Raw genomic sequence first — 19,713 nt, forward strand, 5'->3', positions numbered from 1 at the left:
GTCAGGTCCAACTCTTTGCAGCCCCATGGACTGCAGCACACCAGGCTTCCCTCTCTTTCACTATCTCTCGCAGTTTGCTCAAACTCATGTCCATTGAGTTGATGTCATACAACCATCTCATCCTCTGTCATCCCCTTCTCCTGCCCTCAATCTTTCCCAGCATCGGGGTCTTTTCTAATAAGTCAGCTCTTTGCATCAGGTGGCCAAAGTATTGGAGCTTCAGCTTCAGCATCAGCCCTTCCAATGAATATTCTGGGTTGATTCCTTTAGGATTGATTGGTTTGATCTCCTTGCCGTCCAAGGGACTCTCAAGAGTCTTCTCCAATACCACAGCTCAAAAGCATCAATTCTTCAGCGTTCAGCCTTCTTTATGGTCCAACTCTCACATCCATACATGACTACTGGGAAAACCATAGCTTTGACTATACGTATTTTTCACTGGAGAAGAGAGAGTAAATGCAGCTTTATTGGAATATTAAATTTTCTGACTTCCAATGTGATAATAGAGCAGGGAAATACCCTTAAAGTTATTTTTTAAGATTCTGAACTTCTCAAAAGACTCTTCTTAGGACACAAGTGAACATGACAGAGCCTGTGTTACAAAAGCATGCCTACTGTCCATGCTGGGACCAACCAACAGAGACAAGGGCTGGCATATGGAGCAGCCAGTGGAAAACTCCATTTGGCTGCATTGAAATGTGAGATGCTACAGACATAGATAACAGACTTCTGTGGGATTAACAGATACAAATTAGTATGTATAGAATGGATAAACACCAAAGTCATACTGTATAGCATAGGGAACTATATTCAATATCCTATGGTAAGCCATAATGGAAAAGAATGTGAAAAAGAATATATATAAACATATAATTGAATCACTTTGTTGTACAGAAAAAATTAACACAATATTATAAATCAACTATACTTCACTACACTTGATCTTAGCCAAAAGATCGAGAAGCGATCAACTATACTTCAGTAAAATAAAATAAAGAAATGGCTGACTTCCCAGGTGGCTCAGTGATAAAGAATTCACATGCCAGTGCAGGAGCCATAGGAGATGTGGGTTTGGTCTCTGGGTCAGGAAGATCCCTGGAGGAGGAAATGGCAACCCACTCCACTACTCTTGCCTGAAAAATCCCATGGACAGAGGGGCCCTGTGGGCTACAGCTCATGAGGTTGCTAAGAATTGGACACAACTGAATTGACTGGGCATGCATGCATGCAAAGAAATGTGAGATGCTAAAAGAATCTTCCCCATAACTCCCGCTTGCACCCCTTCTCCCGAGAAGAAATATTTAAATGTTGACTGGAAACAGTATTAAATTACTAGATAAAGCAGGTATCAAAAAGAGGTATCACAGGTATCACAGGTATAAAGCAGGTATAACAAGAGGAGGCTAAGCTGGTTCTGCTCCATGGCTGTATGGAAGTTCTTGGAAGCTCGTAAAACAGTGCTTAAAAATAAAGAGAACTGCCAAATTATATTGTTAAATTTCTTGTAACATCTCAGAGAACAGAAGAGAGAGCCTCAGGCTTACAGCAATTTAGAGGATTACCCTAATTTTAAATGAAGTCGCTGAGATACACAGGAGGAAGAAAAGAACTTTAAGTATCATGTTACAACACAAGACTTTTGAAATGAGCCATGGAACAAGGTCCTGCAAGCCTGGACCTGGTCCTGACCTTGGAAAGATCAGGCTTTTCTGGACCAAGCTCTCCAGAAGGAACTCCTAGAGAGACATTATGGGAGAAACCTGCATTGACCAGAGAACTGGTAGGCCATCCAAACAGTCACTTCTAGTGAAAACGACTCAGCGGAAACAAGAAAAGATGACGATATTGGCTGTTCTCAGATAACGAATCAAAGAGTAAAGTTGGACCGAGGCACTCGAGGTTGAATTTCTGCCAGCAAGATCTTAAGGAATGGAAGAGACATGTCCCAACCCCAGGTCAAAAGTTTGTACCAAGAATGCCGTCGTTTTCTATTGATTAACAATTTATCACAAACTTAGTGGCTTAAAACATTGCATTTGTTATCTCAGAATGTCCATGGGTCAAGAGCCTCTGTACAGCTTAGCTGGGTCCTTTTGCTTTTCCAGAGCCAAGACCCAGATCTTAAAGGCCATTACAGCTCTCTGCCATCTGGTTCCCACAGAAGGTTCAAACATGGTGATCTATGTCTTCAAAACTGACTACAGATAGTCTCTCTTAAAATGTACTATAAGCACAGGAGTTACTACTTGAACGCTATCAATTCTAATTCAATTGGCTGGAAGTAAGTCCCAACTTCCATCTACACTCAAAAGAAAGAAATAACACAAGGGATGTGACTCAGAGGTCATCTCAGAGTGTGTCTGCCATACATTAATACAGTACAATTCAGTATTGTGTATGTTTGTGTACATGTGCACATAGACAGGTGTGTCAGGTTCATCATCACCTTGATCTGTGTTCCTCTGGATTCAGATGTTGAACTAAGGGTTCACATGGAATTGGGAGATGATCCTAGGAAATCTGCAGGGGACTGAGGAACTGAAATAGGAAAGAGGGGCAGCTAATAAAGGATGTGTGAATGAATTATGAACTATTGACAACTTGAGCCTTTATCCCTCTAAAGAATTCTGGAAGCCCGCCTGCTTCACATGCCTCAGAGGTATCATATACTGGGGCAAGGGAACTGAGGTATTTATACACCAACAGCAGGCACTGAAAATGGTGAGGCCTGAGAGGATATGGGCAGACCCAGGCTGCAACTTCACAATCCCAAATATCACAAAGATGATCACTAGACTCCCACCCTTGGTATTTAGCATCTAACTACCCTGAGAAAAGGAAAACAGAGGAGAAGAAGATGAATAAATATTCTATATATGAACTGTTAAGTTAGTGAAATACCAGGTCTCACTTGAAATCTATCCCTTGGGGAGAGAATTTCTGAATCCCAAGCTGTAAATATTTGCAAGTACTTTTCTCAGGTGAAAATACAGTGGAGTGAGAGCATTTATTCACAAGAACTTCCAGAAGAATTCTTGAAGACCAGAAGTCCAGACAGGGCCATTCTCCGAGAAGGCAGCAGATAGAGCAAAAAAAAAAACAAAACTATCCCTTCCAGGGAGTTGTCGCAAACAGGGAAGGGCACTTGACTGGAGCAGGAACTGAAAAGATCCCTGAGCGTGAGGGTTACAGCAGAGATACAGTGGAGAGAGGAGAGAGACAGGACCCTTGGTTGGCCAGGCAAGCAAGGAGGGCCTTTGAACAGAATAGGAATGTCTAGTAAGACTTCTTTAACTCCTTGATGAGGTATAGAAGCCAGCATATCAAAGTACACACCTTAGTGAATTTTCACAAACAGAACACACCCATGGAACCAACACCCAGATCAAGAAACAAAGCATGACCATTACCCTAGAAGCCGCCCTTGCACTCCATTCTAATCATGACCTCTTCCCCAATGGTAACCAACAGCCTGACCTTAAACAATATGATTAGCTTTGCCTGTTTCATGCTTTAAATGGAATCACACAATCTCTACTCATTTTTGTCTGACTTCTTCCACTCAGCATCATGTATGTGGGACCATTTGTGTCGCTACGTAGCTGTAGATCACTCATTCTCATGCTATATAGTAGTGTATTCTGCAAATATGCCACATTTTATGTGTCCATTCTACTGATGATGGGCACTAGGGTAGTTTTTTTTTTAATTAGTTTATTTTCTATTTTTTAACTTTACAATATTGTATTTGTTTTGCCATACATTGACATGAATACACCATGGGTGTACATGTTTTCCCCTTCCAGAACCCCCCTTCCACCTCCCTCCCCATCCCATCCCTCTGGGTCATCCCAGTGTAGGGTAGTTTGTTGAAAGAATTTAGTTCGTATTTTTGTGATGTACAAAACAACCTTTTTCTCTGTCTCAACACAAAATCTTTCATCAATAATGTATGATATGAAGGGATTGTTTAAAGTGAATGCAAGGAACTTCCAGGTCCAGAGTGTCAGAGACCATGTGGGGTAGAGCAGGAGGCACATGAGAACCAGTCACATCAGGTTGATTTTTTTTTTAATTTTGTTATCTTGAATTACTCACTTGGGATTCATTCAACAAAAGTGCACTCAAGTCATCTACTCACACTGACTAGAATCCAGGCAGATCTAGAGAGAGGTCTCTAGAAACCTGTTTTATTTTTCTTCTTTCTTCCCTTCTTAAGAAATTCCTTATTCTGGAACTGTTGATTATAAAATTCCACTTAAGATCAAGGAAATGAACATGTGGCCCAATATAACAATTTAAAGTTTATATCTCTGGAATTTGAATCTTGAGAATTAAACTTTGTTTGGAACTGAGTTACCTAATTTGCACTCTAATAGAAAGTTTGTGAATTCACACTTCTGCAGTTCTCAAAGGGTCCCTGGTTCCTCTCCTTCTCAAGATCACACATAGATAGCCCTTCTTTCCAGTCTGTTCAGGGTTCTTTTGTTTACCACCAAAGAACCTGAATTGTTAAAGCTCCTCTGACCAAAAATCTCTCCCTTATATGCCTATCTAAAATGTTTCATAATTTTCAAGTTAGTAATTCCTTGAGGGTGAAAACAGGTGCAATATTACAGCTGTTGTATGAAAGTATTGGGGAGGGAATCTTTAGTAAGCTAAAATTAATTAGTGGTAAAAAATCCACTTGTCAATGCGGGAGCCACAAAAGACAAAGACTCAATCCCTAGGTCGGGAAGATCCCATGCAGAAGGAAATGGCAACCCACTGCAGTATTCTTGCCTGGAGAATTCCATGGACAGAAGAGCCTGGCTGGTTATAGTCTGTAGGGTCACAAAGAGTCAGACATGACTTAATGACTAAACAACCACAACAACAAAAGTTGTCATAGACTTTTCAGCTCTCATTTATCATTCCTTCATGAAGGGATAGAATATAGAATAGATAGTTTTGGGGTTAGAATGAGGCAGTTTGGCACACAATACCCTTTCAGGTGAAAATCTCTGGGGAACTGGGAGTAAAGTATGAGGATATAGGTAGTTGTCAGCTGAGTAGAAGCAAACAGTGGAGACAACTACTGATGGTCCTCCATATCCACAAACTCTACAGACACAAATCCAACCAAAATTGAATCAGAAATATTCCAAAAAATATTCCAGAAAGTTCCAAACATCAAAACTTGAATTTCCCAAGCTCTGGCAAATGTTTGTGCAGCATTTACATTGTATTTACAGCTACTGACATAGCATTTACATTTTATTAGGTATTATAAGTAATCCAGAGATGATTTAAAGTATGTAAGAGGATTGCGTAGATTATATATAAACACTATGCCATTTTATGGGTTTCTCTGGCTCACACAGTAAAGAATCTACCTGCAGCGTGGGAGACCCAGGTTTGATCTCTGGCTTGGGAAGATCCCCTGGAGAAGGAAATTATTCTTGCCTGGAGAATTCCATGGACAGAGAAGCCTGGCAAGCTACAGTCCATGTGGTCCAAAGAGTAGGACATGACTAACACACACACACACATGCCATTTTATGTAAGAGATGTGCCATTTTGTATATAAGATTTTGGTATACATGGGGTTCCTGGAATCAATCGTAAGGATATTGAGGAACTGCTGTGTTGTGAACGTCACTGGTTAAGCCAGTCTAACTTGTGGTAGGCAGTCAGGAGTGTGCCCTCCTATCCAGAACAAATGGCCCAGAAAGAATATTTTCTGGTTTTGTTCTTGTTTTCTTTCCCCCAGTGATTCTCTGCACCCTACTATGTGCAGCAGGTTTGGGAATCATGGAGTTAAATGACTTCTTATAATAACTTTGCATTAGATTTTACCTCAATATGTGTCTTTTGTTCATTTTTATGTGACATTGCTTTCCTGAACTTTTAAAAGGTAGTGTGGCTCAGGGTAGATTTTCCAACTTTACAGAGCTCTCTCTTCTATTGTTTTCTTGCTATGTTCGGAAGTACAGCAGCAGGCTTCCTGGGATTTCCTGGCTCTGTTCCATTCCCCAGTATTTACTTTGGCCTCCTCTTTCCTTTGTGGCTGTTGTTCTTCTCCTACTCAGTTTTGATTCCATTCCCAGCAGTTTCTATTCAATGTCCTTTAAATCCTGGACAAGAGCCCTGTTTCTTCCCAGAGTTCACATCCAGTCCCCACTTTGCAAGAATGAACTGTGCTCATCTCTTCCCAGCTTTATACTCATGTTAGTAGCTTGCAGTTAGCCATGGTGGAATTATTTATACTGTGTGTGTGCGCTAAGTCATGCACTGACTCTTTGCAGCCCTGTGGGCTGTAGCCCGTCAGGCTCCACTGTCCATGGGATTTTCCAGGCAAAAATACTAGAGTGGGTTGCCGTTTCCTACTTGAGGGGCTCTTCCTGATCCAGGCATTGAACCTGAGTCTCCTGCATTGGCAGGTGGGTTCTTTACCACTGGGCCACCTGGGAAGCCCATTTATACCATGGAAATCAGCAAACACCACAGAGTGGGTTGTTAAACAGTTACCAGCACACTGCTGGCTATGCTGCTCTGGCTCCTGGGATCTTACTGGGGAGCTGGGAATTGGAGCTTGCACTCACTGGCATTGGGATGGGCAGAACCACTCCCATTTGAGCTAGGGCTCCTGAATTGGTCTGCCTGCTCTCTGGCACTTTCTCATTGGCTGTTCCAAGGTTCTCTTGTTCTCAGATTCCTAAGACACACATTGCTGACCACTGCTTTCTCCCTCACAGATCCCACCGCAGGTTTTATGACTGTTGGTATATCCTCATCCACTTGAATTTGGGGTCACAGCGATTTGCTGTCACTTAGCTTTATTGCAAATATTTATGAGATTTTGGGTTTTCTCTACCTGTTTTTATGCAGGAATTCAGAAATTCAAAGACAATGGTACCACTATATTCCCAGAATCTACAAGTTAGATACAGATTTGCTCTAATTTTTAAATTGTCTGTGTTCAAATCACTGAAAACTACTTTGTGAAACAGTGAATTGGGCCCAGACCTGTCACTCTCCTTCCATGAAACCCCTAAAGGCCTCCCTGGGGCATGAGCTGGAGGGCTGCTGATCAGTCTCAGCAAAAGCTTTCATAGAACATCCTTCTTCTCTGCTACTAAGCCAAGATTCCCGCTTTGAGTTTGATGACCTTTTACCTGCTTCCCACAGACTCTGAATTTCCTCCAGCTTCCTGATCATGTTTAACTCATTAGAAGCCAAAGTAATAAAATAAAACAAAACAAAGTTTGAAACCTTTCATCTTCTCAACTAAGTTTGAAACCTTTAATCTTCTCATGGACAGCTAGTTTTCGGGAACTTCCTCATCCAGTAAAGAAGATTCCAGGACTCATGGTCAGAAAATATCCTCTCAGGTTTAACATGAGTTCCTCACTTGGTAAATAACATAATTTTCCACAAGACTTAACCAGAGAAAGGCACTTGAGATATAGTCTTTAAAATATAATATTACTCTATTAGTCACAATTCTCCAGAAAATAGAACCTATAGGAGATTATATATATATATATAGTTCTACTCAGATTTTCAGCTGACTGAATGAGCCACATCCACATTAGGGAGAGCAATCTGTGTTACTCAGTCTATCAATTAATATGTTAAACTCATTCAAAAATTCACTCACCAAAACATTCAGAATAATGTTTAGCCAAATATCTGTGTATGTTGTGGGCCAGTCAAGTTGACACATAAAATTAGCCATCACAATTACTAAAATGTATTGAGTATTTTCCAAGTATTAAAAACTTACAAGTTATTTAATCCTCACAACAAGCCATAAAGTACTTAAAGTTATTATTCCAATTTCATATATGAGAAAATTAAAAGTTGGGATATTAAATATATTGACTGAGGTCTCCCACTGAGTAAATAGCACATGAGGATCCAAATCCAAGATTTTATACCCTCCTGTCCTTTTTCCCTTTCTTCCCTCCTTCATTCCTTCTTTCTTTCCTCCCTTCCTTTTTTCTTTGTTTTCTTTCTTCCTTTCATCACAAATTATTTCCTCAAGAAATTAGCAGATCTTACTTCACATTAGGAAAGAGTTCTTTGTATATTGATTTTGACATAGCAGCATTTGATTTGTAACTGTTAACCTAGTTAGCAGTTACGTTAAAGAATTAAATTAATCTTTTCATTAAAGGATGAATGAAAGTTTCTGATATGGTAAGAAGTGAGAGAGTTTTTAATCATCTTTCCATTCCATACTGTGTCAGCAACTCCACAGGAGGCCTGAGCAAAATGGAACTATTTGGGCTTCCCTGGTGGCTCAGTGGTAAGGAATCCACCTGCCAATGCAGGAAACGGGTTCGATCCCTAGTCTGGGAAGATCCACATGCTGAGGAGCAACTAAGCCCGTGCACTATGACTATTGAGCCTGTGCTCTAGAGCCCGGGAGCTGCAACTACTGAGCCCACATGCTGCAACCACTGAAGCCTGCAAGCCCTAGAGCCCATGCTCCGCAACAAGAGAAGCCACTGAAATGAGAAGGCTGTGTGCTGCAACTAGAGAAAAGCCCGCGAAACAATGAAGGCCTAGCACAACCAAAATAAAAATGATAAAATTAATTAATTAAAACAATAGATGCTTGCAGAGGTGATGAGGATGTTTAAAATAAAAAAAAAGATGGTACTGTTTGAAGAGCTGTGGAGTCTGAAATCAATCCACTGGGTCTAGGCGATACCGAGGAATATGGTTCTGCCTAGAGTAGACAATTCTAGAAATTGAGGAGAGAGGCCACCATTAGCTGTGATGAATGGTGTGGGTGGTGTTTGGTGTGGGTGAGTCAGTCTCTGGGAGGATCGGGGACCTTGTGTAGATGAGACAGATGGGAAGGAAAATATGAGAACATTTCTTTGCGGAGTACATCATAAACAACATAATAGTGTATAAACAGAGTGAAGGGGGAAAGTAACTTTTAAATTAGAATAAAAGAAAACCAGTATGGGGAAGGGGGCGGGACATTTGAAGTATATTCATTCACCCATTACCAGTTGGAGGTGCTTAGAGTTTTCTCTATTGATGTTATATTTTTTCACCTATAATGTATCTGTTCAGAAACTGTCCATAAGGATACATATGAAAGCATTAATCCTGGTTTTGATGGAATATATTTTATGTTTGCTTACTAGTACTTTTCAGAAATGAGTTTTGTCTTCATATTAAGAAGAGAATAATCAAAGAAATTTCCTTTGTGGGAAAAAAAAAATCACATTTGCTGTCTAGACATTTATACTAAGAATTCCAGATATTTGACAACAATTTTCAGGCTTCAGAGTTTTCACAAGAGTAGGAGTCCTTGGCTCTACCACATGACCAAAGGTTTTCGTTTTTCTGAGCCATTTACTCTGTTGAATGGCTTAACTACCTGACCTTCCATCTAGATCCTATCTCCCCATGACCAAACATGAACTGATTTCAAAATGAAGGGGGGAAGTTTCCAACGGGCACAAGAGGAAATTTATTCTGCCCTCTTATCCTGGGCTTGCAGGTCAGCCCAAAACCAGACTAACCCAATCACTATGCATAGAAAATCCCTTACCTCATCAAGTTATGGTAAAAAATGATCTGCAGGTATAATTATTCTAGTTTGATGTCCTCCATCTTGGACCCAACAATGTTGCAGGTTGTTCAGTTCCTTCTTTAAACTTTTTTGCCAAATTCCTTCAAATCATTCTTCCTCTCATCTCTTGAAAGGTTAACAGCATTCACCCAGCAGAAATTCCCTTGATTTTCCAAGGTCCAGTCAGAATGCACCAAATGAAATGCATGGTTTCTTTGGTAGGAAGAAATGTGGTAGTGGGCAATGAGAGGAAGCCCAGCGATATCTACAGATCCTTTTCAGCCTATAGATACTGGTTCATTTTCTCACCCTTTCCCCAACATATAAGGATAATAATAACAATATTCATTTATTAAACAACTACTGTGTTCAATGTCTTACATACATTTAACCATCACCACAAACCAATGATGCAGGAACTACTATTATCCACCCCTAACAAGTGAAGAAATTGAGAAGAAAATGATTCTAAGAAAGGTTAAATGACTGTTTCAGGTTGTTCAAGTAAGATACAGAAAAGTTAAGATTCAAATCCAGATCGGCATGGTTCCAAAGTCTATGTGAATACCTCTGTACTATAAGATCTGGTAGCTGTAGATATGGAATTTGTGGTTTTACCATTATTCCACTCTAAATTCTCTCACCCATCCCACCTTCGCAACCATTTCTCTTTGTATCTATTTTTATAAAATAGGTGTTTTTGTTTTGTGAGTAGTTTAAACTTACATAAATGCTACTTTGCTTTACTTTAGCATTGCATTTAAGATACATCTATCTTGCTATTTGTGGTGTTTCTAACCATTTCATAACACTCTGGGTTATATTTCAACCACATTTTACCTATTTTCTCTCAAATGATGGATATCCAAATTACCTCCAACTCTCATATGAATTCAGTTTTACTTTTTTCCACACGTACATTAACCATTAAATAATCTATCCTCTCCCAATTTGTTAAGTATTAATATTGCTACTTCAGCTTTCTCTTGATTTATATTTGTCTAGTATGTTTTATTCCAACCATTCATTTTCAACTTTTGTGTGCCATTGTGATTAGCAGGTATCTTTTGTAGGTGGTGTAACGTCAAATCATTTTTTATTCCCATCAGATACTTTATGGTTTTTAATTAAGTTTAACCCATGTGAATTTTGTTATATTTGCTACCAATATTTATTTCAGACAACTTATTTCATATTTTCATTTCATTTTAAAATCCTCTCCTGCTTTCATTTAAATAGATTAACTTTTATTCTGCTGGTTAAATGACACATTCTATTTTTGTTCTTGTGATGGCTGCCTTATGACCAACACTTAGTTTATTTACTTGGCTTTTTTCCTGACTTTATCAACATCTAGATCTTTGCTCTAACACAGATCTCTTGCTCCTTCGGTCTTTTCCACCCCACCCCCCTATCATGTAGATATAACTAGGCTTTTTTATTAAAGTTGTTATAGTTTTGTTTTCTCATTTTCTTTATTTTGAGATTTTTCCATAGACAATGATACGTTTAACAAATTATTAGATCAATGCCACTTTTTTCTGTAGTTAGTGCCACATCCTCTCGAGTTTATTTCTCTTTTCATTTGCTGCTTCCTCCAACTTGGTTTTCATCATGAGTCTCTGAGTACCTGAGAACATATTTGTTATGCCCTAATTTGAATGACAACTTGTGTCACTTTCATAATTATTTAAACGTATTACTTCACTATCTTGAGTCCAGTGTTGCTATTAAGCAGCGCAATACCACTTGAGTTTTGTTCCTTTTCAAGCGATCTTTCTTTCTAGAAGTTTTTAGAATGTCCCCTTTGTCTATATGTACTCTGGATCCATTTTCTCCTTGACTCTTTTGCTTGTTCCTCAATAAGTTTTTTTTTCAGACTGATATGTGTCTTCTTTCTTTAAAAGTGGAAAATGTATCTTAACTATTTCTTCTGTTTTTCCTTTGGGTATTCCCATTATTCAAATATTGATGCTTTTACATCTATTCTTCCAATCTCTTAGCTTTTTTAAAACAATATTTTCTCTTTTTGCTCTTTCTTATTGGCCTTTTTTGAGAGTTTCTCAATTGACTATTCCTACTCACTATTTTTAAAAATCTATTCTGTAATATTTCTCATCTATATAGTCTTTATTTCAGCATTATGTAGAATTAGTTATATGTGAACTCTTCATTGTGATTCTTATCAATGACCTATAGAACAAAATCTTCCTTCCCCTTCTTAAGGGCATGTAGGATGATCATTTTAAATTCTTGATCTGTCTGTTTCAAACATTCTGTTCAGTGCACTAGCTTTCTTTTATAGACCTCAAGGCATGTGAGTTTAATTTGGCATATGAGTTCATGCTCCTGGGGATGATGGATACTCTCCAGCACTGTGTGATGGGGAAACACTGAAAATCTGGCCTCATTCTGTGTTCCTCAGGGCACATCTCAAGTGAGCCCCAGACATTGCAGAAACATTGATGACTATCCTGTTTGCTGCTACTTCACCAGGAGACTCTTCTGACCAAGGCTGCACAATTAAACTGCTGGGAAACAATAGCACCTGGAGAAAATATTGCTGGGTCACCTGTTAGTGGTTTGAGAATGAAGGTTTGTTAGAGTAGTTGTCAGTGTATGATTGGTCAGTCTGCAGCTCTCTTCATGAACAAGGCACCAGGGAAAGCTTTTTCAGTCTTCCTCCTCCCCTTGTGGCTTTCAGCCATCCTTTCCCTCCAAGCTCCAGCCTTCATCCAACTTCATCCCCACCTCTCTCCCACACCCCTTGGTCCAGGGCATCCTTCAGACTCCTTAGGGATTTCTCACAGCTTTCATTCTAAATTGTTCTTCAAATTTATGCTTTACACATTTTTTTCTACTGTTTTCCAAGTGGATTTAGGAAGAGGCATTCAACAGCCTATGACAGTTTACCATGTGGCCAAGCAGAAAAAATTTGGGTTTGATAAAATGTTATACAAATATAAATGATGATAATTAAGATAAATATATGATAATTATCTAATAACAAAATTTTGATAGCTCCAAAAAAAAAGGATATTACTTATGCAAATTAGTTATTTTGTGACATATTTGTTATTGACACAAAATGGTCATGGCAAGGTAGTTTGCTTTTTTTTCAGACTGTTTAAATGTCTGAGATAATGAAGGCCGGACAATAAAGGCCAAAGAAGGGATGACAGATGATGCTGGGGTGTGCTCATGGAGACTCATGGGAAACTCTACCATCACTACTCTGTGCCTTCCCTGTGCAAATATTGAATCTTTCCCTCTTGAGACTGTACATCATCTTGCTAGGTCTGCTCCCTAGATGATACTGCAAACACAAGGTAACTCCTGGAACAGTGTAACTCAGGGTAAACAACAAACACCAGTGCTCAATGCTTTTCTTCTGAGAAATATCATCAGGCTCCAAGCCCTTTCCCCTACTTTTCTCAGGACCTCACACCTAATTAGATAGATAGGAATAAATCTATGACACTTACTAGTCCTCCCTCACAAAACTCTGGAAGCTTTAGAATCAAAGGTCTGAATGTTACCCCAGGTAATCACAGAAGGCAAGACCTGGCAAAGAGAGGTTAGTTAACCAGTAATAAAATCATAAGCAACACTGATACGCCTCCCCTTTCATAGCAGAATCCACGTGGAGATGTGATGAAAGAGTCCTCAGTCTGGAGTTACAGCAAAAATAGTGCTCCCAGACATTGCCATGAACTAGTCACACACCCACAAGCAAGGTCATTTCATCTCTGGAAGCTTCATGCCTAAATCAACTTATTAGAACTGGTGTAAGTACAGATTGCATGTGAGAGCATTTCAAAACTGATGAAGTATCAGATATGCTTGGGTTGAAAGAGTATTATTATTAAATAAACAAAATTTATCTCCCTAAACATAAGGCTTGTGCCTAGATCTACACTTTCTATAGAAATAACTCCTACATAGTTTCAGATGCCTAGAAATCTGAAAACTCCTTTCCTTTTTTTTTTTTTTTTAGGTCAAACCTTTCTACAATTTTTTTTTAATTCTTTTTTTTATGTTTTTAACGCCAAAAACATTTTGTATTAGGGTATAGCTGACTAACAATGTTGTGATAGTTTCAGGTGAACAATGAAGGGACTCAGCTGTACATATACATGTATTCATCCTCCCCCAAACCCCCTCCCATCCAGGCTGGCACATAGCATTAAGCAGAGTTCCATGTGCTATACAATAGGTTTTTGCTGGTTATCCGTTTTAAATATAGCAGTGTGCACATGACCTTCACAAAGTCCTCTACCCTGGGCCCTGCCACATCCCCAGCAACCATGAGTTAGTTTTCCAAGTCTGTGGGTCTCTTTCTGTGAAAACTCCTTTCCTTTACATTGAGATATAAAGTGTAAATCTGCGTGACTGAGGATCCACTTCAACTTATCAGCCATAGGAATCTTGGCTAAAGACATTTTCTGTGCATTTGTTGACATAAGGACTATGAGTTTTTGAGGTAAAAGAGGCAGGTGTAGCTAAAGATGGTAAATCTAGATGCCCAGGAATGTTGTTTATGGTTTTTCTCTCCTAAATCAGCTTTCTTGGCAGAATTGTTTTAAAAACAAACATTGTTTACGCAAGATTCACCCTAGATGTCTAAACTTTTTAATCCGTAATAATCAATGTTTCTGATTCTTAATGTTTATCTAGCACCTGACAGTATGGACCTAACAGAAGCAGAAGATATTAAGAAGAGGTGGCAAGAATACACAAGAGAACTATACAAAAAAGTTCTTCATGACTCAGATAATCCTGATGGTATGATCATTCACCTAGAGCCAGACATCCTGGAGCGCAAAGTCGAGTAGTCCTTAGGAAACATCACTACAAACAAAGCTAGTGAAGGTGATGGAATTCCAGTTGAGCTATTTCAAAGCCTTAAAGATGATGCAGTGAAAGTGCTGCACTCGATATGCCAGCAAATTTGAAAAACTCAGCAGTGGCCACAGGACTGGAAAAGGTCAGTTTTCATTCCAATCCCTAAGAAAGGCAATGCCAAAGAATGCTCAAATTGTACTCATTTCACACGCTAGTAAAATAATGCTCAAAATTCTCCAAGCCAGGCTTCAACACTACATGAACCATGAACTTCCAGGTGTTCAAGCTGGATTTAGAAAAGGCAGAAGAACCAGTTGCCAACATCTGTTGAATCATTGAAAAGACAAGAGAGTTCCAGGAAAACATCAACTTCTGCTTTATTGACTATGCCAAAGCCTTTGACTGTGTAGATCACAACAAACTCTGGAAAATTCTTAAAGAGATGGGAATACCAGACCACCTGACCTGCCTCTTGAGAAATCTCTATGCAGGTCAGGAAGCAACAGTTAGAACTGGACAAGGAACAACAGACTGGTTCCAAATCGAGAAAGGAGTACGTCAAGGCTGTATGTTGTCACACTGCTATTTAACTTATATGCAGAGTATATCATGAGAAATGCTGGGCTGGATGAAGCACAAGCTGGAATCAAGATTGCTGGGAGAAATATCAATAACCTCAGATATGCAGATGATACCACCCATATGGCAGAAATCAAAGAAGAACTAAAGAGCCTCTTGATGAAAGTGAAAGAGGAGAGTGAAAAAGTTTGCTTAAAGCTCCACATTCAGAAAACTAAGATCATGGCATCTGGTCCCATCACTTCATGGCAAATAGATGGAGGAACAGTGGAAACAGTGGCAGACTTTATTTTGGGGGGCTGCAAAATCACTGCAGATGGTGACTGCAGCCATGAAATTAAAAGATGCTTGCTCCTTGGAAGAAAAGCTATGACTAACCTAGACAGCATATTAAAGAGCAGGGATGTTACTTTGCCAACAAAGATCCACCTAGTCAAAGCTACAGTTTTTCCAGTAGTCATGTATGAATGTGAGAGTTGGACTATAAAGAAAGCTGAGTGTCAAAGAATTGATGCTTTTGAACCGTGGTGCTGGAGAAGACTCTTAAGAGACCCTTGGACTGCAAGGAGATCCAACCAGTCCATCCTAAAGGAAATCAGTCCTGAATATTCATTCGAAGGGACTGATGCTGAAGCTGAAACTCCAATACTTTGGCCACCTGATGCGAAGAACTGACTCATTTGAAGTGACCCTGATGCTGAAAAAGATTGAGGGCAGGAGGAGAAGGGGATGACAAGGATGAAATGATTGGATGGCATCACTGACTCAATGGACATGAATTTGAGTCCCAACTCTGGGCATTGGTGATGGACAGGGAGGCCTGGCATGCTGCAGTCCATGGGGTTGCAAAGAGTTGGACATGACTAAGCAACTGAACTGAACTGAACTGAACTGATGCATTGGAAGAATTGATGCTGAAGCTGAAACTGTAATACTTAGGCCATGTGAGTCTGCAAACAGCCTACTCATTGGGAAAGACCCTGATGCTGGGAAAGATTGAGGGCAAGAGGAGAAGGGGACGGCAGAGGATAAGATGGTTAGATAGCATCACTAACTCAACGGACATGAATTTGAGCAAAGTCTGGGAGATAGTGAAGGACAAGGAAGCCTGGCGTGGATATATATATATATATAATATATATACATACATACATATATATATATATATAATATATATATACATACATATATATACACACATATATCTATCTCCATGGAGTCACAAAGAATTGCACACTGCTTAGCAACTGAACAACAACAAAACAATGAAATATGAGTCAAAGTAATCAGCTGAAAGTGAGCAGAGAAAATGGGCTGAAACAGAAGAGGAGGTGTGACTGGTCTTTTGGAACTGGGAGAGCAAATGAGCTAGGTAAATGTAGTCGAATTGCCAGTCTATGCTGAACATCCATTTGAGATGTGTGGTTGTAAAAGTAAACCTAACCAGTGCACACTACACTGTATTTTTCTTCAGCCTTGGTTAGCTGCTCAGATGCAGGCATAGAGTAGACCAAGAGTGGGTTTAACCAAAGTTGAAGGTTTGCAGGGTCAGCTTGGCAGAAAGACTAAAGGAAAGGTGTGTGCAAGGGACTGTTTGCAGTAATGCATCAACAGTAATCTGAGCTGAGAAAAGAGGCCCATGAGGATGCTAAAAAAGTGAAGAAGTGAAGGAGTCAGTGGTGGGCCCAGTGGAAGAAAAAAGTGAGGGTATATTGAAAGTGAGCTGGGAAGATAGAAGTTGTTAGAGTTGGGCTGCATGAAATGAAAACTATGAAGGTGGATAGATGTGGTACTACAAGATCCAGAGTATGAGTATAGAAACTCATACTATAGATCATCATACCAAGTAGATTGTCTCTTACATGTGAAATTTAACAAATGATATACATGAATTTATATACAAAACAGAAATAGAGCTGCAGACATAGACCTGCAATCTAACCCTTTGTGACCCCATGGACTGTAGCCTACCAGGCTCCTCTGTCCATGGGATTCTCCAGGCAAGAATACTGGAGTGGGTTGCCATGCCCTCCTTTAGGATACATACACTACCTTATATAAAATAAATATCCAACAAGGACCTACTGTATAAAACAGGGAACTACACTCAATAGTTTGTAATAACCTGTAAGGGAAAAGTATCTGAAAACACTTTGCTATAAGTCAATAGCAAGGAGAAGGGAGCATTTTAGGCTAAAGGGGTGGGTGACCAGAGAAATGGTGGCAGGAAGAGCAACCACTTAAGTTTGCTTTACACGCAAGGTGTCTGTCAGGCAAGCACTGCAGAAAAGAGAAAGAAAGAGTCAGGGTCCACAAACCAGGGAAACTGTGGTTCAGAGAGGCACAAGCTCTTCCAGCTAGTGGATTGGTGAATGGATCACTTCACTGAAACTGCTGGAAACACAGAGGGCCCAGATGATGAAGGGGATGCCGAGCTAGCAAGTTTGGACTTCGTGCCAGTGTGGCTGAATGCCAGCACTGTAGATGGGTGCAGAAATCTTTCTACCCCCAATGCATGTCTACACAGCATTGTAATTCAACTATACTTCAATAATATTAATAATAAAAAGAGTGTGAGTGTGGAATGGGAGGCTGGGGTCAAACGGGAGACAAAATCATGGGAGCGGGGACTTAAGTGAGAGGCTGGCATGAATGAATTATCTATGCAGAGACAGACATCTCCAAGAATGCTGAAGATTGAGGGTGGAAAGGAAGGCAACGATCCCTGTGCTCCTGTATTCATGAACAAGAGCAGTGGAGCAAGACTGATGATTGACTGCAAGAAGGAAAGGCACTGAGTGGCCCAGATTGATGACATGTGCTTGTAGAGAATGGGACTGTTGAGAGGAAGGAGAGGAAAAATATTTTGGCAGTATCACTGAAAAGCAAAAAGATTATGCTATGCTATGTCACTTCAGTCATATGAGTATAGAAACTCATACTAGAGATCATCATACTAAGTAGGTTGTCACTTATATGTGAAATTTAACAAATGATATACATGAATTTATATACAAAACAGAAATAGACTTCCAGACATAGACCTGCAATCCAACTCTTTGCAACCCTATGGACTGTAGCCCTCCAGGTTCCTCTGTCTATGGGATTCTCCAGGCAAGAATACTGAAGTGGGTTGCCATGACCTTCTATGCCTTATTCCAAGCACTTCAGTACCTAGGGTACCAGTGGCCAGGGTGGGGCGCATATGGTGGAAAGCAAAGAACGCAACTACCATGTGAGAGCTGCAGTCTGAGACCAAGAAAGAAGCAAAGGAAAAAAAAGTTGGCAATAAGGAATTTTCAATGGGTGATAGAACTTTGCCAGTGTCTCAGTGGAAGGACACTGGTGACAGAGCAAAGTGGGAGATTGCATTAGAGCAATAAAACACCAAGATGTATGGAGGCAAGAATCTAAAGATGACAGAAGACCTAGGAGACTTGGACTTCTGGGGGCACCTGGAAGGTCTCTGTCTTCAGGGAAATGAAGTTGCCTTTGTCTTCCCTGAAGCAAGAACCACTCTGGCTTCTCTCTCTGCCCTCCACAGAGTCACATTACACGGAGGGGTTACTGAGCAAAGTGAAGAGTGAGTGCATGACTCTTGTAAATGACAGAGGAAGATCGGGGCATGAGAGAAGGGTGGAGAGACAGAGACTCATTGGAAGATCAGATGACAGGACCCTTTTTATTGCAAAGTAGAAGATGAACATGGAACGAGTCAAATCTGGAGTGAAATGACATGACTGAGTCCCCAGCCTGCTCTTCACTAGCTGTAGGTCTTTGAGAAAGCCAGATCACCGGTCCACAGGTCACTAGCCTCGTAGCTAAAGCAGACCTTTCCTCTTCAGCAGATACCGTGTTTCAAATGACGATCATGTCTTCAGGGCTCTGGTTCTTTTACTGCAGCACTTACTGCATTGCACTTGGAAACTGTGTAGAGCTATGATAAAGTGACTGTGAAAATAGGAGACGTAGAGCAGGCTCCATATCCTCTCTAATAGCCCTTTGCCTGTGTGCCAGCACCCACTCTCAACTACTTGAAGGGCTTCTGTGAAAAGATTCATTCCCTTTGATTTCAAAAGATTTTTCTTTTTATTTCAATACATTAAAATACTGGGTTGGGACTTCCCTGGTGGTACAGAGAATAAGAATCCACCTGCTAATGCAGGGGACATGAGTTTGATCCCTGGTCCGGGAAAATTCCACATGCTGTGGAGCCTGTTTGCCGCAACTACTGAGCCCGCATGCTGCAACTACTGAAGCCTGTGTACCTTTAGAGCCCATTATCTGCAACAAGAGAAGCCACGGCAATGAGAAGCCCATGCGCCGCAACAAAGAGTAGCCCCTGTGCACCACAACTAGAGAAACCCCATGAGCAGCATAGAATACCCAGTGCCACCAAAAAATAAATAAATGAATGAATTTTTTTACTTTTAAAAATTGGGTTGACCAAAAAGTCCATTTGGGGTTTCCATAACATCTTACAGGAAAACCTGAACAAAATATTTGGCCAACACAATAATAACAGGTAACTAGACAGAGAGCTCCCTGGACTGCCAAGTGAAAGTAATTCAGACAAGGGTTCAAGGCAGACCAGGTGGGGGTACCGTAGGACATGTTACAAGGAGCACCATGGCCTCCTGAGCTGGCTGAGCATAAACAAGGCTGCCACAAGAGCCCAAGAAAAGGAGGAATCAGTGCCACCCTTTCCC

The 19,713-nt window shown here is 40.2% G+C and overlaps 1 protein-coding gene across 4 annotated transcripts in view; it reads left to right on the forward strand.

Annotated features, from left to right (window-relative positions):
• Window positions 1-15,801, forward strand: part of REG4 (regenerating family member 4) — a 112,220-nt gene extending 96,419 nt beyond the window's left edge. For 2 of the 4 annotated variants that reach the window (XR_014052521.1, XR_014052522.1), the window contains exon 8: window positions 14,258-15,800. The gene's annotated coding sequence lies outside the window, so the exon portion shown is untranslated. Of the gene's footprint in view, window positions 1-13,216; window positions 13,369-14,257 lie in introns of all 4 variants that reach the window. The other 2 variants (XR_014052520.1, XR_014052523.1) reach the window with 2 other exon arrangements.
• The last annotated feature ends 3,912 nt before the right edge of the window (window positions 15,802-19,713 follow it).

This window comes from Giraffa tippelskirchi, chromosome 5 (genome assembly GCF_054371585.1).
Source record: "Giraffa tippelskirchi isolate mGirTip1 chromosome 5, T2T-mGirTip1v1.2.pri, whole genome shotgun sequence".
NCBI classification, from domain to species: domain Eukaryota; kingdom Metazoa; phylum Chordata; class Mammalia; order Artiodactyla; family Giraffidae; genus Giraffa; species Giraffa tippelskirchi.